Source organism: Leptidea sinapis, chromosome Z (genome assembly GCF_905404315.1).
Source record: "Leptidea sinapis chromosome Z, ilLepSina1.1, whole genome shotgun sequence".
Classification (NCBI taxonomy): Eukaryota; Metazoa; Arthropoda; class Insecta; order Lepidoptera; family Pieridae; genus Leptidea; species Leptidea sinapis.
In genome coordinates, this window is record NC_066312.1 from 30729537 (window position 1) to 30753861 (window position 24325).

Here is a 24325-nt window from a genome sequence, read left to right on the forward strand (position 1 = left end):
AGACATATTTTTCACAATTTGCCTTATTATTAAAAAAAAAAATTCATTATAAGAGACAAATACAAAAAAGTAATACAGTTAAATCAAGGTATCATTTAAGAAATTCATAATTTCAAACAATCGACCCGTACGTTGAAAACTTGTTGACACTTTTCTTTCAAGTAGCTACGAGTAGCTTGACAAGAAATTAGCATTTTAAAATACCTACGTATGCTATTTACTTTAAACCAGCTCTATATCTTAATAATCATATACATATCCGTGATCGAGTGTGTTTTATCATTGTCTGCCTCGGTATATACCTATCTATAAACATACACACAGATGTTTTTAATGTTATTATTTACTATGTAAAGAGAAGTAAATAAAATTTGAAAAACAAAATTTTATTCGATTCAAAATAGATTCGAACCCACGACCTCCGGCGTTCCGTGCCGGTGCTCTAACCAACTGAGCTAACCATTCGAGTACCGCCTCGTTATAAAATTCCGTTTTGCTCTGTTCACCTCTCAGGTTGTGTCACTATCACTTTACAGTTGATAACCTGCTCAACCCCAATATTTGCATATTAGGAAATTGACTCGAGATGTCGCTCTTGTAAATCTAAACAATATGTATATATAAAATTAATAATATATAAAATTTAAACCATATTTTATGTTTTTAAAGTCTTAAAAAAATTACATATTGTTTAAACAGAAGTAAGTTTAATATTATATAATCGAATGCACAAGTTTAATGTGAGATTATTAATTCACCTAACTTAGAAGTTGTGCTAATGTTTTCAGCATAATTAAATGCACACGCTAATCTGCAAGAATCTAAAACAGTCGACAGCTTGAGAAGTTTGTAACATGTGAAGGCGAGACATGTCTAGAGGATAACACAAAGTGTTCGAGACTTTACGAGAAGTCTCGTGTATGTTAATAGATTGAAAACCGCAATAGGAGCTGGAACTTTGAAGCGATTAGTAATGACGGCGGGAAAATACAGACGCTATTTGAGATGCAAAATTAATGCAAATATGCTTTAGTTTAATGACAAGTTAATAAATAAGCAATGCTTAATGGAATTTAGGAACTTGAGCAAAGACTAATACATAAAATCCCTCGTGATATAAAGGTTTATCCAATCTCAAGGCTCCACCAACACTGACTTAAAAATAATTCTATTTCATTCATATGTATGTCCATCACTGACCTGTGTAAATACCACTGGACAGGCTGTTCCATATGTTTGACAGCGAATTTTTTGTGCCTAATTGAAGCGCCACTCACGAGCGTCCAGAGAACTAATTTTGACGTATCATGCAAATGGCTGCGAGTGAAGCGTACAAGACTCTGAAATGTTTTTGCATTTTGAATTAATTTCGTACGATTTCCGTGTTATTTATACTTCAAGAATCAACGTAATAAAGTACACAATTTTATTTGTAAATAGTTTCCGACCATCTATCGATGTTCGCTGAGGTTGTCATCACTAGTTTTGGTACCGCAGACTCCCGCTACATGGCCAACAGCGCCAAAATGGCGAATCAAACAGGCACAAAAGAACTTTGTCAGCCGCCAGTCCAGTGGTATATAGTAGAGGTCAGTGATGTCTATATTGTAGACTTAGAATATTTAAGCGTATAGACCACCTGCCAGCCCGATAATGTGTGATCAATTTTGATTTGTCAATGTGTGCGTTATCTAGTGGCTAAGTAGAAGCTAAATAGATATCGGTCTAGCCTGTCAGGTCGTGTATACACTATAGTACCAAGTCTATGCTGAATTTGTGACACTGGTCACATAAGTGTTTAGATGCCCTCTTCTTCTCTATATTTTTTTTTATAGAATAGGAGGACAAACGAGCGTACGGGTCACCTGGTGTTAAAAGATCACCGCCGCCCACATTCTCTTGCAACACCAGAGGAATCACAAGAGCGTTGCCGGCCTTTAAGGAAGGTGAACGCGCTTTTTTTGAAGGTACCCATGTCGTATACGCGGTTCTGTGCCCTCCCCAGAATACGAGGGGCAGCCCGAGCGCGAATGCTCGGGGAGGGATTTTAATAGAAATACTTCACCTCTTTGTGCTTCTCCACTACTGGAGGTTGGCCGTCAGCTCAGCGAATTTTTCGCGGTCTTGCGCCAAGCGAAATGGTATAATATCTACGTTTGCTATTTTTGTCCATTCCCAGATGTAACGCAACCAGGACTTTTTACTTCTTCCAGCATCATTATAAGTAGTTGGAGTAGTTGGTATCACTCGTATCTCGAGACTGGCCCAAGCTTTCAACTTCTCTCTTCTTGTTTGCAGTAGCTCCCGGCTTCTGGCAATGCGCTGAAGTACTCTCACCACATCGCAAAGGCTTTGAGAAGAAAGTCCAAAGCCTCACTACCGTATAGCACTATTGGCCAGACATATCAGTTTAGTGTTCTCAGCTTTATGGACAGTTTATGGCTGCACAGAACCTTTTCCATCTTTTTGAGCCTTGCTTGAGCAATTTCAACCCCTAGTTTCTTGTGAATTTCTTGCTCACAGTCCCATTCTCAATTTATTTTAAAATTAATCCGGATGCTGTGCGAATTAAATAATAAATAATTTATCCTTATATAAATACTGTGAAGGCTTTATGGAAAAACCATGTGAAGTAAACTAAGTGATAAATAAAAGACTTGGCTCAAAGTATTCGTTTCCAAGCCACAACCCAATAAAAAATAAAAATGTCAATACACTTTCAGTGTAATGTGCGCAGGTCGTCAACAAATCGTCAACGCAACCAACATAGCCAAAATGTCAACGAACAAATAACTTTTCAAATCACCATAAAATCATTTTCAAATCACAAATACATAGGTTGACCATATTAATACATTACCTATCTCAGTAAAAGAAAACATGGCTAAGAAACGCAATAGTGGTAAGTACATAAAAAATAACAGGGAGAGTCGTGCGTTTTTACCATTTACTACGTATCCTCAGTGCAATACATCAAAGGGAAGAAAATTGTGACAAGACTACTTATAAAAATAATAGATGCACTACTGTCCACTCACTCTACAAAGCGCATGTCCGGTCACATATAGAGTATTGCTTTTAATCTCTGGTCTGGCGCACCCCAGTACCAGTTCGAACCATTTGACTACATGCATCTCAGAGCAGCTTAAATTGTCGTGAATGCAGTGATCTGTGAACGGCTAAATCACTTGGCGTTGCGTAGAGACGTCGCTTCATTGTGTGTCTTCTACCGCATTTACCACGGGTAGTGTTCCGAAGAGCTGTTTTACCTGATTCCTGCCGCCAAATCCCACTTTCGCCCGACACGCCACTAATTAGGAATTCATCTCCCCCGTCTGTGTAGCGCTCTACAACGCTGAACGTACAACCAAGCTGTGGAATGAGGTTCTTTGTCCTTTTTTCAAAATAGGATATGAAGTCACTTATTGAGTCTAAAACTACCACCAATTCGAAAAAGTATGCCACAGACCTGAAAATACGGGCGCAAGAAACTATTTATAACAGCAGGCTATTTTTTCTTCTCATAAAAATATCATAAGTGTTATATCGTACAGTAAAATGTATTATTTAATAGAGTGAGGGCGGTCGCTCCGTTCTCAATCTGTGTTATCATTTTGTATTACAGTAACCACACAAACATTTTTTACTATATTTTTTAATTCTTGTTGTTAATACATCGTCCCACAAAGACTTACGAACTCGACTTTGGCGATTAGTACGCTAATTAATATTATTAAAGATCTGGGTGAAACCCTTGATTCTCAATTAAACTTTAATCTTCATATCGATAACATTCCCTCTAAAGCTTATAAGCAATTAGGAATGGTATTACGTCTATCAAAACTATTTAGGCAACCAAATACTCTGAATAAACTTTACTATGGTTTCATACACAGTATACTGGAGTTTTCTTGCGTTATCTGGAACCCTCAGTACGATGTTCGTATCGCTCGTATTGAAGATAAACAAAATAAGTTCTTAAAATCATTGGAATACCGGACTGGGCATACTTTTATCTATATATATATGACGAGGAAAGAACCTCTGTATTGTTTTTAAATGGTGTGACGTCATTACTGTTGACATCACAATTTCTATCTTGCTGAAGATCACTCATTGGCTCTCCTAAAGAAAACTACACGAGTAGGTATTTTATTACTTTCGTTTATTCAACGGGCAGTGTTACGACGTCCCAGAGAGGTTCGTATCGTACGACAGCCCGAGCACGACTGACTCAAGTGTCGACCGTGCGGCTGTATCTATAGGACCCGGCGCACGTGCTAATCCTCGTGTTTTGAAATGCGGCCGTTTCTATGATGCTCGGTGCACGTGCACGTGTTTTCAATTCGTGCTGTAGTATTTGCGCCATGTATATATCATACTACGTCACAAAGGCACAGAATATCCCCACTAGTTAACAGAAGAAACTGTATCGATCAAATTTTTCTATTCTAAATTATTTAAAGTAAGGTTGACTCAGCATCCTTATTAAATTTATAACACCGCGAATCTCCTCTCGTTCTAAGATTACTTTTTATGTGTCACCTTATAAAACTAATTACATCTTACTGAAATTGATATATTTTCATTAAATATACAAAAACATGAGAAAATAGTAGGTGATATATACAGTCCATGTAATTTTTTTTAATTCTAAATAAAAAAATCATTGTTGTTGTGTCCTGTTCTTCACTATTATTAAAATATTATTTAAATTTTCGTTTTGTTTGTCGTAATTTTGTAATTTTCACTTTTGGTTAAAAATATATTTGTTGTTTTTTTTTCTATATTGTCCATTGTAAACTAAAAAAAAGTTATTAGTAAGTATTTTAATTATGGAACTGTTTTGTGTTCTAGTTTATGTATATTTGTTACCTTACTATTAAAAGACTATTTTGTTCCTGAATAAATAAATAATTATATTTATTACACTAGCTGACCCGGCAAACGTTGTTTTGCCATATAAAGTATAATTCACGCGATAGTTTATAAGTAATACATCATTTTGTTCTATTGTCAATAGTTTTTGCAGCGCACGCAAAAATAGGTTTTCGATTTTACACCTTGTGTTACAAAATAGCAATTTTACTACGGATCCCTAATTTTGAAAAAAAAAAACATAGCCTATAGCCTTCCTCGATAAATGGACTACCCAACACTGAAAGAATCATTCAAATCGGACCAGTAGTACCAGAGATTAGCGCGTTCAAACAAACAAACAAACAAACACTGCAGCTTTATAATATTAGTTTAGATTAGTATGTATTTAATAGTAAGGCTTTGACATGATTATAAATAATTAGTTCAGATCTAAAAGCCATTAGCAGACTTCAGCTTAATTAGGAACGTAGTTGCCACCAGATGTACCAATTATCCATAGAACCTATCTACTTCAATAGTATATGTCGGCGTTAAACAAGGGTTTCCTTGAATTGTCCATCATGAAGAAATACAAACACTAAGAATTTCTCAGTTTATTGAAGCACAACTGCTAGCATAGATATGAAAGGTCTTTACATAAAACAACCGCTTTTATAGCTTCCGTACAATAGATGAAACAGAGTAGATACAACTTCTTTTAAAACACAAATAAAATTAGGTATTGTATATTAATTCCTAAATACAGCTCAATAAATGTTTTAGTGAATTTATATAACTTCAAATGATTTATATAATAGTTTGTTCAATTAATTTGAACAAACATTACGAAGTAAGAAGATGGCGCTGCAAGCAAGTTTCGAAATACAATTAAGAAAGACTTATTCCATAAAATAATAAATTTTGATACAGAAAAACGATATTAATTTTAATACAAATTAATTTGAACATTTACACATTCAATTAAGTATTTTAACAATAAATGAAACATCAAACATCTTCAATCAATTCAAACAGTCAAAACACTGTCTGTTAAATTAGTTAGACCTTAATAAATAACAGTTTTATGTTTACAAATAGCTATTTGTACTTAAATCTTATATATTTCAGATATATCTATGATAATATATTCATTTTAACGATAAACTAAAACATAAACATCAATAGTCGCAAACAATTGACGGTAGGTGGCGATTTGCGCCCATATATACATTGCTATAGAAATTTTGGACACATTTCAAGGCGAGACAGCCGGTGCATAGAATATAAATTGTTATAATATATGACCCCCTTGGTGCCTCGCCAAGTATACGAGTTGTCGGTCTTGAGATTTTCAGTTATTGCCCGAACTACGGTCATTTAAAAGTCAAAGCATTTTAAGAAAATCGATAGTAGAACGAGAAAATACTTCACCCTTCATAGATTCATTGATTACTGGAATAATATTTCATATAAAATGTGTGTTAATAATAGTTAGTATATGAATTCTATCTAAACCCATTAACTAACATACAGCGTATATTTCCGCTGTATATAAATCGATACCGCAAAAAATGTCTGAAGCAAAACTTTATCCACGCGTCTATTAGGCAGGTTGTGTTTCGACCGCGCTTTGAATACAACACTAAGTGTTCAGTGTTCAAGGTATTAAGTAGGCTATGTTATTATATGATTTCAAAAATGAGTTGGGAGTTTTTATTAATTCTTCTCCCCATGTCAAAGCTCCTATACGAACTGATATAGCTTCATGACGTTTACTAAGCGTTTTTGCAAAATGTTTTAGTATTGTCACTCCCTGTAGTAAATAAACATATTTCTATTGATAAAGTGACTGTATTATTTCCAGGTCCAAGCACAATAAGCCGACGTTCCAAACCCTCGGCTGCTCCGAGCGAACAATACAAAAATATCAACATAGAAAATATCAAGGCATACATAAACAATCTTGTGAAAGCCGGCATCTCCAAAACACACTATCATTATTTTGTCGTCTTCACAATAATTCTAATGATCGTACTAACATTTTTAATACCCGACTTATCCGTACGACGAGTTGAGTTGCAACATATGAACAAAATAATGGATCGAGTGACGGTAAAACGTTTATGTCACATAAGTTTATTTTTAGAATTAGGACACACTGACCCCTACTATTTACTTCTGGACTGGCAGCTGTCAAAGTGCTTTTGTGCCTGTTTGATATAAGCCATTTTGGCGCTGTTGGCCAAAGCGAGAGTCTGCGGTAAAAAAACTAGTGCTCACGACCTCAGTTAAACAAACTTCGATATCAATCGACCACCATCTGTAGGAAAGTATTTACAAAAAAAAAAAATTGTGTAATTTATTACTTTGTAGGAAATAGGAATAACACAAAAAACGAATGAAATTAATTCAACATGCATAAATACAGTACGTTTCTCTCGCAGCCATTTGCATTATACGTCAAAATTAGTTCTCTGGACGCTCGCGAGTGGCGCTTCAAACAGGCACAAAAAATTTGATGTCAAACAAATGATACTGCCTGTCCAGCGGTATGCGTATTTATACAGTGATTAGGACACCAAACGAACAGTCATGACATCTAAAGAATTGGTTATCTGTAAAGTCGGCTTACGGACGATAGTTTTACGTGATTAAGTCACAAGAAAACATCTTTATATACGATCATATATGAGCCCAAATATTTTTTTAATCAAAATAATTGTAACTCTATCATTACTAGACTCACCGACCGATGGTACTTTTTTATAGAACAAGATGCTTTCGGCCCAGTGGACATTAAATCTCGACATTCAATGCGGATTATATGAAAAATATACAGGGTGACGCGGAATGAAACACTATTACATGGTCCTCTGGTTATTCATTAATTTTGTAACCTCATTTGAGGCACTATTTTCTTCATTTTTTTTTTCAGGAAGACATTGGACAGGCTGAAGCAGCGTGTTTATCAGCCGCTGACGAATTATGTACTCTGCACCGATCCTATGGTGTTGAAAGTCTAGAAACTGTTCGTATTAAGTATTATTCTCATATATTGCGGTTATGATAAAAAATTACGCATACTTGGACTATATGCTTACAGGACACTTATATTTCGCAAGAGAATTTAGTGGACTGTATTCACTCAGTTAAGCTGTAATTAAATCATAGGAATGAAAGGGGAAACCCAGTAGAGGCTTCTTTGCACGGGATGTCGGCTAGATTATGAGTCACTATAAAGGTGCCACAACGGCACCTTTTTCTGGTGTGAAGCAGTAATGTGTAAGCATTAATGTGTTTCAGTGTGTATGGCGCGGTAACTAGTGAAATTACAGGTCAAATGAGACTTAACATCTTATGTCTCAAGGTGGTGAGCGCAATTGTAGTGCCGCTCAGAATTTTGGGTATCTCAAGATCCTGAGCGGCACTGTATTGTAATGGGCAGGGCATATACATTACCATCAGCTGCTCGTCTCGTTTCATTAAAAAAAACCGGTACTCACATAAAATCCTGAGTTATTAATGCCTATACTGGCAATCAACAATACGGCATCTTACTGCAATAGCTACATTAAATAAACGCACCGCTATTTAACAATAATAATAAAAAATACATAATTCACATAAATAATTCAAATTTTCCATAATATAAATTTGGAGCAACCTGTAAGTAATCTAATAGCCGCGTGCTAGCGTAGGTATTTACACCTACTTCCACGCCACGCCGTAGCCGTTCAGTACTCTTAGGTGAGAACCGCTTTAAGGGTGATTAAAATTTTGCATTAATTTAAATATATAATTAGTTTGTTTGATAATTTCGATATTTCAATTATGTACTGAAAATGATAGATTTATTTTTTATGATTACGGCTTAGTAGTTTATACCCGTTTGTTCAGTTAGTGTCGCGAAATTAATACCATCTCGAGGCGGCAAATCAGTTATAACTTTTATGTAAAATCTAGGAGATCGCGGTGCTCAAGCTACGTCCCCCGCCGATAGTTTTCGCGTCTCGGAATTACTTAAAAGTTGTACCGCTGAGGTTGTTTCTATGGAAGAGTAGGACTAACGAGTGTACGGATCACCAGATGTTAAGTGATCGCCGCTGCCCACATTTAACTCTTTATATTTTTGAGGCTTGACATTTTAACGTAGCCGCTACGGACTATAAAGTATACTAAAATTATGACACGGAATATATTGCGCAATAAGCTATTCGTGGTTAAATCAAGGTCATTACAATATAGTTACGGGCAGTATTCGTTTGGAGAGAACATACCATCTGTTGGCCTTCTATTCCATAAAGAATTTATATAATACGTCATGCAACTGATGTTACAAATCACAAGTCTCAAAAGCGCCATTCCCAGTTACATTATATATGTTACCGAACAAAACCAATTTTAGGACCAACTAGTTTTTCCTAGGCCAAATCAGTTAATTTTTTAGGCGATAGGTATAACTAGGTTAAACTTGTTTCTCCTATTAACTGTTGGACAAACCCGTTTAGCCTAGGCTGGACTAGTTGATCCTATACCTCAGGATACCAGTGGATGGCTCCTTTACACAGGATGCTGGCTAGATTACTGAGCGACACTGCATTGTAATGGGCAGGGCGTTCCAATTACCATCAGCTTAACGTCCTGCTCGCCTCGTCCCTTATTACCATAAAAAAACTGGTTTGGACTAGTCTATACTAGTTCTGCCTCGATTTTTGAAGAGTCTGCACTTGTTCATTTTATCGCCTAAAGGTTAAACTGATTTGTTCTAGGCAAAACTAGTTTATCCTAATACCAGATTTGGCCGGTAGCATATATAAGTATCAAGGATGTTTGAGCCCTCATACAACTGATGATATATAACTGAATAACACTTCGACTCTAGTATTTTACATGTAGTTTTTATAAAAACAAAGGTAGGCCGAATTTCACAGTGCGCGAGGGTCATCGAGTTGTCACTCAGCACCAGCGAAGTTGCAAGCACTTAGTGTGACCCCGCTGCGAACGGATGAAAGAATACCAACAGCCAATTTTTCGTCCCACTTAGACACACACCAGGAAGAGTGACTTGCAGCCTGCAGGTGAGTTAAGTTACTGAGCACAATTTTTGACTAATCTTGATCATTCATCATTAAATGGTCATAGAATTGTAAGCATTTAGTTTATACTATTAATAGTTTAATGTATTATTGTCATTATTTTAATAACGTATATATATAATTAAAAAGTGTGTGTTTACCTATGTATGCACGCAAGAAGGTATACTTCTTTGGCCTAACAAAGTATAAATCATTAAAATGATTTATTCCTCGTGCTATTATACATTTTTAGAAAGAACGATTTTGTAAAAATCTTGCAAAGATGGCTTTGACAATTGATTATTAAATTATGAATACGGCTGTATGAGCTTGGACCCTTTGCCTGTCCTAATAATGGATGAATAAACCAAAAAAAAAAAATTGTGTTACAGTGATGCGCGCGAATTTCACTCTCATCATTTTTGCATAACGCACCTAAAGAAGTATAATTCACCTACCTATTCACCTACTTTAAACACCAAATGAAAACTTTATGTATACAGAGTAAATTATCGGATATCATTGCCATTCTATTAAATCAACAATATTTGTAATGTCAGTACTTTTATATAAGTATTACTATCTACACGGACGAGTAAAAAAATAAGGACTCCGTGTCACCTTACATAACAGTGAGGCACCATAACAAGCCGGTAAACGTGTAAATACATAGCCCCACGCATACACTTACAATAATACAAGCCGATCGGCCGCCAGTATGAGATTTGACATCGTCTGTGACAGATCAGTTTGCGTCGCAATAAAATATTTAAAAAATGCCGTTGTGCGCTGTAAAAAAGTGTAAAAACAATAATATAAAAGTATTTGTGGATATATGATTATCTAAGGGAGAAAAAATTGTGTATCTGGTATACCACGTAACCGCACACACACTAGCATAAAGGTGCTTCACTTGCTAATATAACGGCGCGGAGTCCTTCTTTTTAAATAGTCCGTGACTATCCACTTATTCAATATATTTTCCAAAATACAGAATAAGCAATTATTACCCTACGTCTGTCTGTATGTGATCTGCGGATGTATTTCTTAATAATATTTTATTATTATTATTATTTTTCTTGTGTATTCAGAAATGCTAGCACCAATATTTTTTGACAATTTTATGATAAATATCTTATATATTTATCAATATTTCAATATTTATTTAGAATTTTTGCTAAATTCAGTTTAACTAACTTTAATAATATTATATCGAGTGTAAAGTTCTTTTAATTTATTAATAACATTTATTTTTTACATAGTCGTATAAGACATTGGGTATTAATAGATGTTTGATTAAGTTTTATTTTTTAAATTTACATTATTTAAAAGCCGGCAACGCTCCTGTGATTCCTCTGGTGTTGCATGAGAATGTGGGCGACGGTGATCACTTAACACTAAGTTAACCGTACGCTCGTTTGTCCTCCTTTTCCATAAAAAAAGTTTGTTGAATCACTTTACATATATTATACACAAAAATAATTTGAAAAAATGGTGAAGCTGTAAATGATGATTTAAAAGTGTGGCAATATCTTGTGACTTCTTCTCACTGAAGCTCAACCTTTTGCGAACCAATGGTAAATAGAAGAAAAAACTTTTGACATCAATAAGTTGCTTGCTTTCGCTTGGCATTTGCTTGATCAACATGAATAAAGTGATTTTTTATTTATTTACAAGTCTTAGGTGCTAGGGATACACATAATTATATTTATAGGCAGTTACATCATGTACACAAATACAAGTCGTACAAAAAGTTAAAATTTATATAATAAGTAAAGAGGTATATAAAAAATAAAAAATAAAAATACAAGAATAAAAATAAAGAAAAAAATATTCACAATTTTAATATCTATGTGATATCTCTCGCTGCAGAATCGAGTGTCTTAAAAAAAATATCTTTAAATTTTATTACATTATCGCTGAACAGATCAATTGACTTATCTTTACTAATATATTCATTATATAGTCTAATTAATCGGGGTATTAGGGAATGATGACCGAGATTGGTCCTGTGGGTTGCGTGCTTAAAAAGGGAAATAGGATGCCGTGGAGTATTTATAGTATAGATTTTTATTTAAAATAACGGAATTGTTAATAAGTAGGTGTTCTTAGATTAAGGATTGGTCTCTGCTGCGCTCCAACTAAGAACAACAGCATTTTTAAAACTGCAACTATTAGATGAGGCATCTTTCAAATCTATCAAATCTATTGTAACATACGCTTCGTGTTATTTAAAAGGCATTTATTTCTCTCAACATTGATTCCTTTAGAATTCTTTTTGATGTCATTTCTAATAACTACTAGATACTACTATGGCTTCGGAAACAAATGGCGCTCTGAGAGACAAGAAGCGGCGCAAGAAACTCTCCCAGCATTCTTTTCAATAAAAATATACAATATTGTACAGTCATTTCTATCGCTATAAAATAATCACAATCTAGTCACAGGCTGTCCGATCATTTAGATATTCAGCAGTGGAGTAATAGGATTTACGACAGAGCCGTTTTTTTATAAAACATTTAATTTATTTATAGATAATGCCTGAACTGTGGCTGGGACTTTATTACAGAAGTGTATACATTTACCCTTAAAGCTATTATGTATCTTATGAAGCCTATTAGAATTAGTTACAAGCAATCCCTTAGTTCTAGTGTTATAATAATGAAAATCACTATTAAGAGCAAAAAGGTGACGATTTTTGTGATACATGTTTACATTGAAATAAGTAACATACAAAATGCTTATAATTTGTGATCCCAGTGTCTTTCTTATTTCTTGTAGTATTATTTTTAAAAACCTTAACTACGCATCTCGGCATTTTAGTTTCAATTATTAGCAAACTTTAACAGAACATGTGGCACGTCCACGTTATACATTGCCGCACTTTGGGTCTACGCCTGCGGTATCTAGTTGGAGCGCACCGGAGACCAATCCTTAATCTAAGTAGGTATTATTATTATATTTGAATACTATTCCAATGAAAATTCATCAAACTAGCAATTTCCTTTCAGGCATCTTACCGTGATACATGTGAGCACTATTCAGTTTTATTTGATGCTGAGGAAGAAATTATTCACTATAGTTACTGTATAACATGAACTTTTAAATATTCCATTGAATTAAAACTGTTTTATACTCATATTCTATTGTTATTTTTATTTGGGACAAATATTTTAAAGGGCCCAATTTAAAATCTATAAAACCTAAGTACTTGATGTTTTGTGAACAATTTTTCTAATGGAAGTTAAAATATTATTTTAAAAAGTGTGTGTGTACTTGCATGTATGCAAGCAAGAAGTACTTTGACCTAACAAAACCAAAATGCTTAAAATTATTTACACCTCGTGCTATTCTACGTTTATATAAAGAATAATATTGTAAAAATCTTGCAACGATGGCTTTGACAATTAATTATTGAATAACGAATACGGTTGTGTGGGTTGAACCCTTTGCCTATCCTAATAATGGACGAAGTAACCAAACAACAATAATAACGAATGTCGCAAACGTCAGAAAACTTTAAGAACCAACTTCACGCTGTTACTTTGTGTTACAGTGATGCGAGCGCATCTTAAAATTTCACTCATAGTAACATGACGCGCCTAAAGAAGTATAACTTAAGAAATTCTTTAATGATTGTCGGGGACCCAGTGCTTTGCGAACGGCTGGATCACTTGGCGTTGCGTAGAGACGTCGCTTCATTGTGTGTCTTCTACCGCATTTATCACGGGGAGTGTTCCGAAGAGCTGTTTAACCTGATTCCTGCCGCCGAATTCCACCTTCGCACGACATGCCACAAGTTAGGATATCATCCCCACCATCTGGATGTGTGGCGCTCCTCCACAGTGCGGTTTTCAAGGAGCTTTCTTCCTACCTTCGTACTACAACGCTGTGGAATGAGCTTCCTTGTGCGGTGTTTCCGGTAAGATACGACATGGATACCTTCAAAAAAAGTGCGTACACCTTCCTTAAAGGCCGGCAACGCTCTTGTGATTCCCCTGGTGTTGCAAGAGAATGTTGGCGGCGGTGATCATTTAACACCAGGTGACCCGTACGCTCGTTTGTCCTCCTATTCCATAAAAAAAAATTATTAGTTTTTAAAATATTTGCAACTTCGATAAAAAATTGAAAACGTAATAGAAATCAAGTTTGCTGTAATCATAGAAGAGTTTTGCTTGTTATCCTTTAGCTAATCAAGATTTTTTTAAGTTGTTAAAGACAAGCTACATAGTCATTCCCAGAGTTCGTTTAAAAAAAACTTACATATTATTACAAACACATTATTCAGTATAATAGATGATATAGATACTATATGACCCGTACATAATAAATAAGTAATACTGTTTTTTATGAATTTGTCAATAATATTTCATAACATAATGAATTAATTCGTAAAATATGTTTGCTCCCCGTTGTTAACCGCGTGTCAATAAATTCTCTCATTGAAAATATATCCATACAAAACAAATATATGACATAAAAATAAGTATGGGTCAAATTTGAAAGAAAAACTATCCTATCTCTTAAGTTGGACTAAAATGCACTCCATGATGTAATCGCCATTAAAATTCGTTACTTTGTTTAGGAGTTCACTGGAAACAAAAATCAGGACACTGGATTTATCTAAATATATATAAATTACGTGACACGTTGTTTGTCCGCGATGGACTCCTAAACTATTGAACGGATTTTAATGGGGATTACTTCATCGAGTGCAGTTTAGTCCAACTTGATAGATAATTTTGAATTCGATTTGGGACCCAGTATTATTTTTATTTCCAATACGCATGGTTTGACAGTTCTGCTGTGAAAAAATTTAACATTATAACAACAGGAAGTATATTTTACGATATAACTCCTGATGTTATGAAATATTAATATTATTGACAAGTTAATAAAAATTCAGTATTTTATTTATTATGAAAAACAGAACAAAGTCTATCGGGTGACGGGTCAGCTAGTATATATTAAGATATGATAATAAACATGTACAGTGGAATAAAGTTCCAATTCTAAAGGTGTTAATTATATTTAGGTATTATACTAGGCTTGCCTAGGCCATAAGGTATATGTAAAAGGTTCGGCAAGACTCTAGCTAGTAGTATAACTACGTCATCTTAATTCAAACAAACGATAGATTATACAGTTCTACCGAAGCGTAGAATATTTCTTGAGTAATAAAACCGCAAAGCTTCTCCACAGATTTGTAGTGTGTGGTTTTGTGGTTTGTACAGCTTTAGGAGTCCAGTGGCTTTATAAATTATAGCTTAGCCTTGTTAAAGTGACTTCTATAATTTGTTTATTATTTGTCTTTAACCGACTTTAACAGAGGAGGAGGTTCTCAATTCGACGGTATTTTTTTATGTTTGTTACCTCAGAACTTTCGACTGGGTAAGCCGATTTTGATTATTATTTTTTTATTTGAAAGCTGGTGCTTCCCGTGTGATCTCATTGGTCTAGTTCTGACAGTGACATCATGTATGTGCGCGACAAATGGAGGACTAACTTAATATCATACCAACCGATTTCGATAATTCGTTTTTTATTGGAGAGGATTTACTTTCAGAGTAGTTGAATGAGACTTTGATTAGGTTCTGATGATGGGATCTGTGTCAAAGTAACGGAACTCTACTATTCTTAGGAACCAATTAACAATTCGGTATTTATATATAGGATATTTGAGTCACATACCGTAAAGTCGTTATGGTCAAGTAACTGTCGTAGTCGAATATGATGATCAATGGAAATCCTTAACCTACTTCAAATTGACTGAAAATAAAAATACAAGAAAAACAACCGACTTCAAAAAAGACTATTCCAAAAGAATATAATATGCACTAAAAACTAAAAAAAATAATTGCGTATTGTTCTACAACTTAATAATTAACTTTAAACTCAAAGAGATATACTGAATATTGGGAACGGCCGTAACTAATTGAAGTTTTAACAGCCGTTCCCAATATTCAGTCTATCTCTTAGTTGAGATAAAAATCGACGGTTACTCATCTTATCCGTACACGCTGTCTGTCAACGGGACGACGTATACCAGCGATAGAAGTTTGTATGGAAATTGCAATTCACGCGTCCCAATATAAGGCAGTAAGAATGACTTATCGGGTATATTGGGACAACATCAGATTACTGATAGCTAATTACTGACAGTAGAAGGTAGTGATATAGCTCTATCTGTAGATAGTATACTGGGTCATTTTGCTAAATAATTGCATTTGAATTGCTAAAATAAATTGTTCTTAGCTCGTTTTGCGCGTCCGAGCTTCTAATGAGCGTATACAATAGACTTTAAACGTTACTACCAATGTTTAAATGTTTTCTGTATAAGTTAATGTATACATATATACTGTGGTATATACAACGCCATTCAGACATTTTTAGGCCATTTTATAGGCGATTGATAGACTTATAAGAGGGGGCAAACGGGCAAGAAGCTCACGGGATGGGGAGAGGTGAGGCAACCGCCCATGGACATCCGCAACAACAGGTGTCAAGAAATGTGTCGTTGCCAGCCTTTAAGGTGGGAACGCAGCCTTTAAGTAAGCTTTTTTCTTGAAGGTTAGTCGTATCTGTTCGAGAAAACCGCAGCTGGTAATTGATTCTACAAAGTGTGCGAGGCAAGAAATTTCTAGCAAAACGCACGGTTGTACTTTGCACGTAATGTCCAGTAATGGAATACGGCCGCTGGAATCAGCTCCTCTGAGCACTCCCCGTGATAAATGCGGTAGGAGATGCAGAGAGAATCCACATCTCTATGCAATGCCAAAGAATCAATCCGATTGGACATGACTTGATCGTCGATGATTCGAGCCGCTCTTCGATGTGTTGGCGTCAAATGGATGAAGCTGGTACTGGGGAGCACCCGCCCAGAGGTGAGAACAGTACTCCATGTGAGGCTGAACTTGCGCCTTATATAGTTGCAGGCGGTGGCTTTTAGTGAAGTACTGTCTCGCTTACTGAGTACACCAAGCTTGACTTTTTTTTTATGGAATAGGAGGACAAACGAGTGTACGGGTCACCTGTTGTTAAGTGATCACCGCCGCCCACAATCTCTTGCAACACCAGAGGAATCACAGGAGCGTTGCCGGCCTTTAACTTGTTTCTTATTGTGCGTCAATGCAGAGTTATGACTCTTTGTATTTTCATTGACCAATATCGTAATGCTTATTTCATTCACTATGATGGAACCGAAACATTTACACAAATTTTTATGTGAAAAACTTATGGGATGAGCAAGATATTCACCTCATGGTGGGTTTTTACTTGTATGAAACATGCAGTCATTGATAGATTAACAGATGACGGTTATATGGCCGTTTTCAATAACCTATCTATAAGACAAATCTATCCTTTTTCGCTTACTTAAATTTCAATAACCTATCGACAGATAGCATTGGACTGTAACTAATAACAAACTATATTGGACATAACTACGGATTGATGAGATCTTGTCATTAAACGGTGATAGCAATTTATCCGTAATTAGAGATATGTTATTGAAAACGGCCGATAATCTTGTAAAAAAACGGAGATAGCTGAAATCCACTAAGTTAGATTATAGTTCGTTGCAAATCGCTACTATAATTACTGCTATTTCAAACCTATGTCAAATGACTGCACGTTTCATACTTAACTATTTTTACTTAAGCAGTCCCCCCCTCTTAACATGTCTTTACATCCTCTATGTATTTTGATTTATGTCATGGTGTCATCACACAGGTCATCTAAATTTTATCAAACATTCGCAAAAATGTAATAAAATATATCAGACATAAGAAAAATACAAAAATAACGATTCAGTAATACTTATACATTAATTCAATATAAAAACGGAAAAATGCCTCGATCTAAAGGTGTTATGCACATTATAATGGATCTCGCTGTAGTATTTGCCGTTATTGTTATCGCAGGACATATCTCCACATCATTTTGGGAAAAACATATGTTACAGCATGAAATTTTGAGTATGAAGGCAAGCCTAAATACCCTTAAGGTAAATTCATATTTATTTTTTTAAGTATCTACCTAAGTCTGGCTAAAATTTGCCTACTGTGGCTCATTTTTATTGTTAAATGATTTTTTTTATGTTGGTTATCGCATATCTATTCGCTGGCGTATTGGTCAAATACACTTCCACGTTATCTCTGGAACTCGTGAAGCCCCCTCCTGTACCCCTTTCACCCCCTCGCACTCGTCCTGTTGCGTATGTACGGTTTGCAGTTTCATTAGCGTTTTAACTTTTGTTGTTAATAAATAATAATAAATCAAACGTAATTTTAAAGTAACTACAGACTCAATCTCATGACAGACTTAAAAATACTAATAGTTCTGTAGCTTTTGTTGTTCTGTGTCGCTATAATATATTACCACTTATTATTAATACTAATAATACTTATAATACAAAAATAAATACTTTTTGTACTTAATCCAGATTATTTCATAGTTTCTTTTATTATTATTATAATAATCAGCTTAACAACATCCTTACATCATTACATCAATCAATAATATGGAATAAATAAATCGTAGTTTATATATTGATAATATCCTAGTGATGTTCGTTTTGTACACCGTAACAAAGCGAAGATGTGCCGTCATCGACGTCAGGTCGAGAGATAATGTAACCGGGTACATAAATGCAATGTTTTACAAAAATATTAAAACTTAGTACATACAAAAAATCAGGGAAATTATTAGTGCTCATAAAAATGTATTAATTTTTCAGAGAACTATACAAAATATTGGAACCGCCTATGATCAGCTGCACAAAGAACTACATTATTTAGTAGAAGTCGAAAGTAATGGATTTGTTCAAACACGTAAACCAAGTCTAGATCGTAGGAAGCAACATGATATCAATATTCTTACAGCTTTCAGAGAAAAAGACCTAAACCTAAGAAATACTTCAAAAAATGAAAAAGGCTGCATGATAAATGCAACTACACTGACGAGATATCCGTTCAAATCAACGGAAGTTGGAAATAAAACAAGACATCTCTGTTTTATCCATAAACATGCAACATGATTCTAATTTCTAGCTACTAAACATGTGTCTTGCATCTTGTAAAAATCTTGTAAACTAAAAAGGGGAAATAAAAAAGATATTGTCCATAAACAGCTTTATTTTTATACATTTTCCTTTAAAATATTCCTTTCAAATTATTTCTGACAGAATTGATTTCAAAAGAATCTAGTCAATCATGTATTGCTTCAAGAACATTGAATGTCTCATTGTATAGTTTAGTAAAACACTGATTATGTTGTTTCGGGAGGTAATCATTGACTGATAGTGTAGTTATAGGAGTCCACCCAAAATCTCGGTTTTTAATTGTGAGCGCCAATGATTCTAGTACATCCACTTGTCCTTCAAGTTTTGGGAGTTCTTGCGAGAACTTGAAAATTTTTGTTTCTAAATCATTATACGAATGTTTCATTAGCGTAAGATTGTTCTGAAAAGTGAATTTATTAATTTAAATTACAGAATTTTCGGACTATGTCAACAAACATTATCTACGATGAGAAAAATCAAAATTAAACTGAGCTTAAAAAATATTTCCTTCCTATTATATTGAGCTGAGCTTGGTATTGAGCATGAATGTCAGAAGAGAAATGGTAAGAATTCTCCTTTAGGATATCTGACTATTTAACTTCAAACCTTCAATTCTGTTAGTCCTGGGCAGTCATCGTGATCATTTGAATCGTCATTTTATCGAGTTTCTAATAGTCCATTAGAAGATCTCATTGATTTTTAAAATTTCTTAAATAAATCAAATCGAAGTAACATTTTACTTACCGAAATACTCTCAATTCCTTTTGATATGTTATGTAGATCGCACTTATTGCTGCACATCGTACAGTGATGCTCCAACAGCAAATAAATGATGGCCATCAGACATGACATTATGACGAAACTGCACAGGCTGTGGAAGAAAGAAGACTTCTTCTGTCTGCTATGATATGAATGCAGATGCTCAGTCCTTGGCCTTCCACGTCTTCTACCATGATGCTCCATAGTTTCTACAACCTGTGCTTCAGCCTGGTCCTTTCAAGTTAAAATATCCTCATTTTGCTCTTTTTTTCTTTCTTTTGTATTTTTTGCAAACTTTTAAATTACTTTCCCATAATCATTACAAAATTTTGGGTAGATCGTTTTGTTTTTGACAGAATTTGACGTAGCTTTTTACTTCTTAAAATTGATTGTGTCAAATAATTGTGTTTCTAGAAAGTTTTTGTTAAAAAAATTCAGACACAATTTTGCAAAGCGCACAGAAATTAATCTATACCTCCGAAATGTAATAAAATTGTGGTGGTGGTGCCATGTCGTTACAATCTTATAAAAATAGTGATGTTTGTCAATACAGTTGTGGGATATAGTAAAAATAGAATAGAATAGTAAAAATAAATCAAATAATTAAATATGTTTATTTCTTCATACTTACTGTGAATGGTATGTTTTTCCAACTGGACTTTTTTTAATAAAGTTTGTTTCTTTGACCACTCCATTCTTCTTCTTCGTGTCCGTTAGTGAAAAATAAAATCCGGTCCGTCCGGTAAACAACTTACAACCTACAACTTTATCCAACATGCATGGATTCAGTATAAAACTTGATTTAAATAAGTAACATCAATTTCAATAAAATGGACAATACTTGTTAAACACACGTATTTATTTTGTTGGTTTGTACGCTGTCAATGTATCAGACTGGATCAAACATGTCATAGGTGTTAATTTAAATGCAGATGTGTTTTATACTTGTATATAGACTTGTTGGCAACACAGTGTGAATGAAAGTACGTTTCAGACAATTGCAATACATTTTTAGTACAAATAATTACGCTCAGAGTTTCCCTGCGAGATCGAATCAGAAATGAGGAGATCCGCACTGAAGTGGCAGTGGGCAAGGCACATAGTTCGCCGGACAGATGGCCGGTGAGGTAGGAAATAATGGTGACCACGTACCGGAAGACGTAGCGTTGGACAAGATGGACCGACGATCTGGTCAAGATCGCCGGAATACGTTGGATGAGGGCAGCACAGGACCGGACGTCATGGTGATCTTTGGGTAGGCCTTTGTCCAGTAGTGGAGGACTTCTGGTTGATGATAATGACAAATAATTATGTTTTGACAAGTATTCTACAAGTTTTGTATAAAACTAATATTTAACTTGTTTCTCGGTGTAAACGAGGCTTAGAACGACAGTAAGCAACGGGATTTCGAAAGATTTAATATTCTTTATCTCTAAGTACGCACTTATGGAACCGAAACCAAAAAGTGGTTTAATGAATTTTATGTGATTATTTTATATGTCTGTTTTTTTTTTGCGCGCTAATCTGTGAAACGGATAAATCGATTTAAATCAATACCACTGATGTATTGTGATAAGCGTACAGTTTAGTGTTTTTTTTTCATAAAGATTATACCTACTAGTGGGAGGCTCCTTTGCACAGGATGCCGGCTAGATTATATGGGTACCACAACGGCGCCTATCTCTACCGCAGAAGAAGCAGTAATGTGTATACATTAATGTTGTGTTTCGGTCTGAAGGGCGACTAGTAAAATTACTGGGCAATTGAGACTTAACATTTTATGTCTCAAGGTGACGAGCGTAATTGTAGTGTCGCTCAGAATGTTGAGGTGTTTCAAGAATCCTGAGTGGCACTGCATTGTAATGGGCAAGGCGTATCAATAACCATCAGCTGAACGTCCTGCTTGTCTCGTCCCTTATTTTCATTAAAAAAAAGTAACAGAAACAAAAATCGTTACGTAACGTTCTCAAATAACTTACACCCATGAGAACATAAGAGAAAACTTTATCAAAGCCAGTTTCAACTATGCTTGAATTTTCAGACCTTAATAATGGTTGAATATTATGAGTGGTAGCCCTAGGTTAAAGTAACGAACAAATATTGTTAATTACGTCACTGGCAAATGTATTGAACTACCCTCTTTTACTGTGTCGAATGTGATTACCGTCGTTACTGCGGTTTTATTTTCGAACTCAATCCGATCTTACACTTATAACGTAGTATATACATCCTTTTTGTATAGTATGAGGACTGGTAACAAGAACTAAAATTCGTCGTTTCATATCAAGACTTGAAAAATGATAAAAAAATCTAAGAACTTTTTATTTGGTCATTTTATACCTCCGCTATTTTATAGTGATTCATTATAAAGGTTTGGTTGCAGTAACCGGTTAAAACGGTTTTTCCTCTTGCCTCACTAACCAAGTAATTTCAGTTACAATTTTACAAGAAACGTTTAAATTTTAGTAAAATTTACAAGTCAAATTCAAATATTTTTTACAGCTGTAGAAGGGATAATTTAAACTTAATAAAATTAGAATATCTGTATTTTACAGTTTCCACTAATAATTATAATAACTGCCTCAATACAATTTGGGCAGTGCTATCCCTTAGAATTCACAATAAGTAATGCCTACTCGAATTTTTTTTTATTTTGAGAGGAGGAAAATACTTTTACGTATTTGGGCCCCGAAACGGGGCAATTATGTATGTGCTTAGGCTATTACCAATGTACGTAGCAAAGTAGTAGTAGGCGCCGTCGTCTTATTTCGGCATTTCTATTCCCTTCTTATTTAGATTTCTATGTTCATAATTTTGAAATCATTAATTATTTTTAATTACTTAACTATATTATTTATTTAGAGAGTCGGCAGCGAGGCCACTGAAGCAAAAACACAATCAAACAAGAACATTTAAAACTTTTTACAATTATAATTACAAGTGATAACCCGCTTTAGGTTTTAAGGAAAATCAAATTTTAATAGTTGGCTATTCCTTCATTTTTCTATTCTAAATTTCATTTATTGTTAATAGTTCGTAAAGGCTCCATCTTTCTCTTGATCTTACAACTTCGTTCGGTTTATTTGAAACTGCAACCAATGAGTTCTGAAAATTAGACCGCAAAAGGTATCAGACGTTTTACATAGATGGCGGTGCATTACATAATAGTTGTTTCATCAAATAAATTTATTTATTATGTAATTCCATAAGAAGTAAAGCGCTATAAAATGTATGAAAATAGAAAATGATTAAGCTCTTATCAATAGTGGAAGAAATATTTAAGTAGGTAATGATGTGATATCAATTTCTGAAATGGACTGATATTTTATATCATTTTATTTTCATAAAAAGTGTACATATATCTATATTTATATATATTTATCGCATTTGAATTACATAACAATTATAAATACTAATAACTTAAAAGTTGGAAGGCCACGCGATAAAGGCTTCACCAGAGTGACATCAACTCAGATATATCTGACTCTTTCACTCTTATTGTACTCCATACTTGGTTTTCATTTTACATTCATTTAGAGATCGTAGTGGTTGATTTCGATAAAAATATTTGTCGATATAATATTATCTGTTTTAATTTTAATCTATATAATATGTAAAATTCTCATGTCACAATGTTTACTGTCTTAAGACATACTCCTCCTAAACGGCTTGATTGATTTTTATGATATTTTATATGTATATTTGGTACTTATGTATGTAATGGTGCACCACTTTCTAATATTTTGAAATGCTTAGAATAATATAATATTGATGATTAAATTAATTTTATGAAGCACGAGAAATGGCGCAAAATGTTTTTCAAATATGTGTTAAAGAAAGGCAGAAAATTTTGAGATTTCATTATTAGGTTGCAGTGATGCAAAAATCAATAATATATTTTTTTTCTTGATTTTAACCTAGTGTAAAATGGTAAACTTAAAGCATTGCTTATATTTATCGACACATTCATGATTATGGTCATCAATTCTTATTAGGTCACAGCACTAGCACTAATAGCGCGTTATCTATGTATGACTATATAGTACTTACGTGTAATTAGTAATAATATTTAGGTATTTAAACTTTTTGTTTAAGTCAGTATTTACCTAATCTGATGTTACTTTTTTATAATCCTTATTGTAAGATGTATGACTGCCGAATTAAATCACTTTTAGAAATATATTTTTCTATGATCCGATCAATCAGTCTTTGACTAGTATTAGGATTTACTGTGAATCTAGTTTTTTTTTTATTTTATCTATTTTTATGGTAGAGGAGGGCAAACGAGCACACAGACGGGTCACCTGATGGTATCACCGCAATGCAGTATGCATTAGGTGCTCTTGTAGCATTAGGGAAATCATAAGAATGATCTCGAACTTATAAAGCATCGAACAAAGCATCGGAAACACATTGAAAAGTGGTGAGCTAGCAATGGGGCATTCCACCAATCAATTGTTCTACCTGTTGCGTGAACATAATCTATGTAAAAATATTGTAAATTCATATATTCTAATAAATTTAATCTTATTCTGACAGTTATATCGACTTTCCTTCATGTTCGGTATCC

At 34.3% G+C, this 24325-nt stretch overlaps 1 long non-coding RNA gene across 4 annotated transcripts; it reads left to right on the forward strand.

The window, feature by feature from the left end:
* The first annotated feature begins 2745 nt into the window (after positions 1 to 2745).
* On the forward strand, positions 2746 to 19561 carry LOC126978646 (uncharacterized). 4 transcript variants are annotated; one of them, XR_007732654.1, is made up of 5 exons: positions 2746 to 2902; positions 6725 to 6972; positions 7796 to 7888; positions 9778 to 9938; positions 19429 to 19561. It is a non-coding gene; the product is annotated as an uncharacterized LOC126978646 (long non-coding RNA). The 4 variants fall into 4 exon arrangements; XR_007732653.1 differs by lacking the exon at positions 19429 to 19561 and adding an exon at positions 18673 to 19062; XR_007732651.1 differs by lacking the exon at positions 19429 to 19561 and adding an exon at positions 12947 to 13076.
* The last annotated feature ends 4764 nt before the right edge of the window (positions 19562 to 24325 follow it).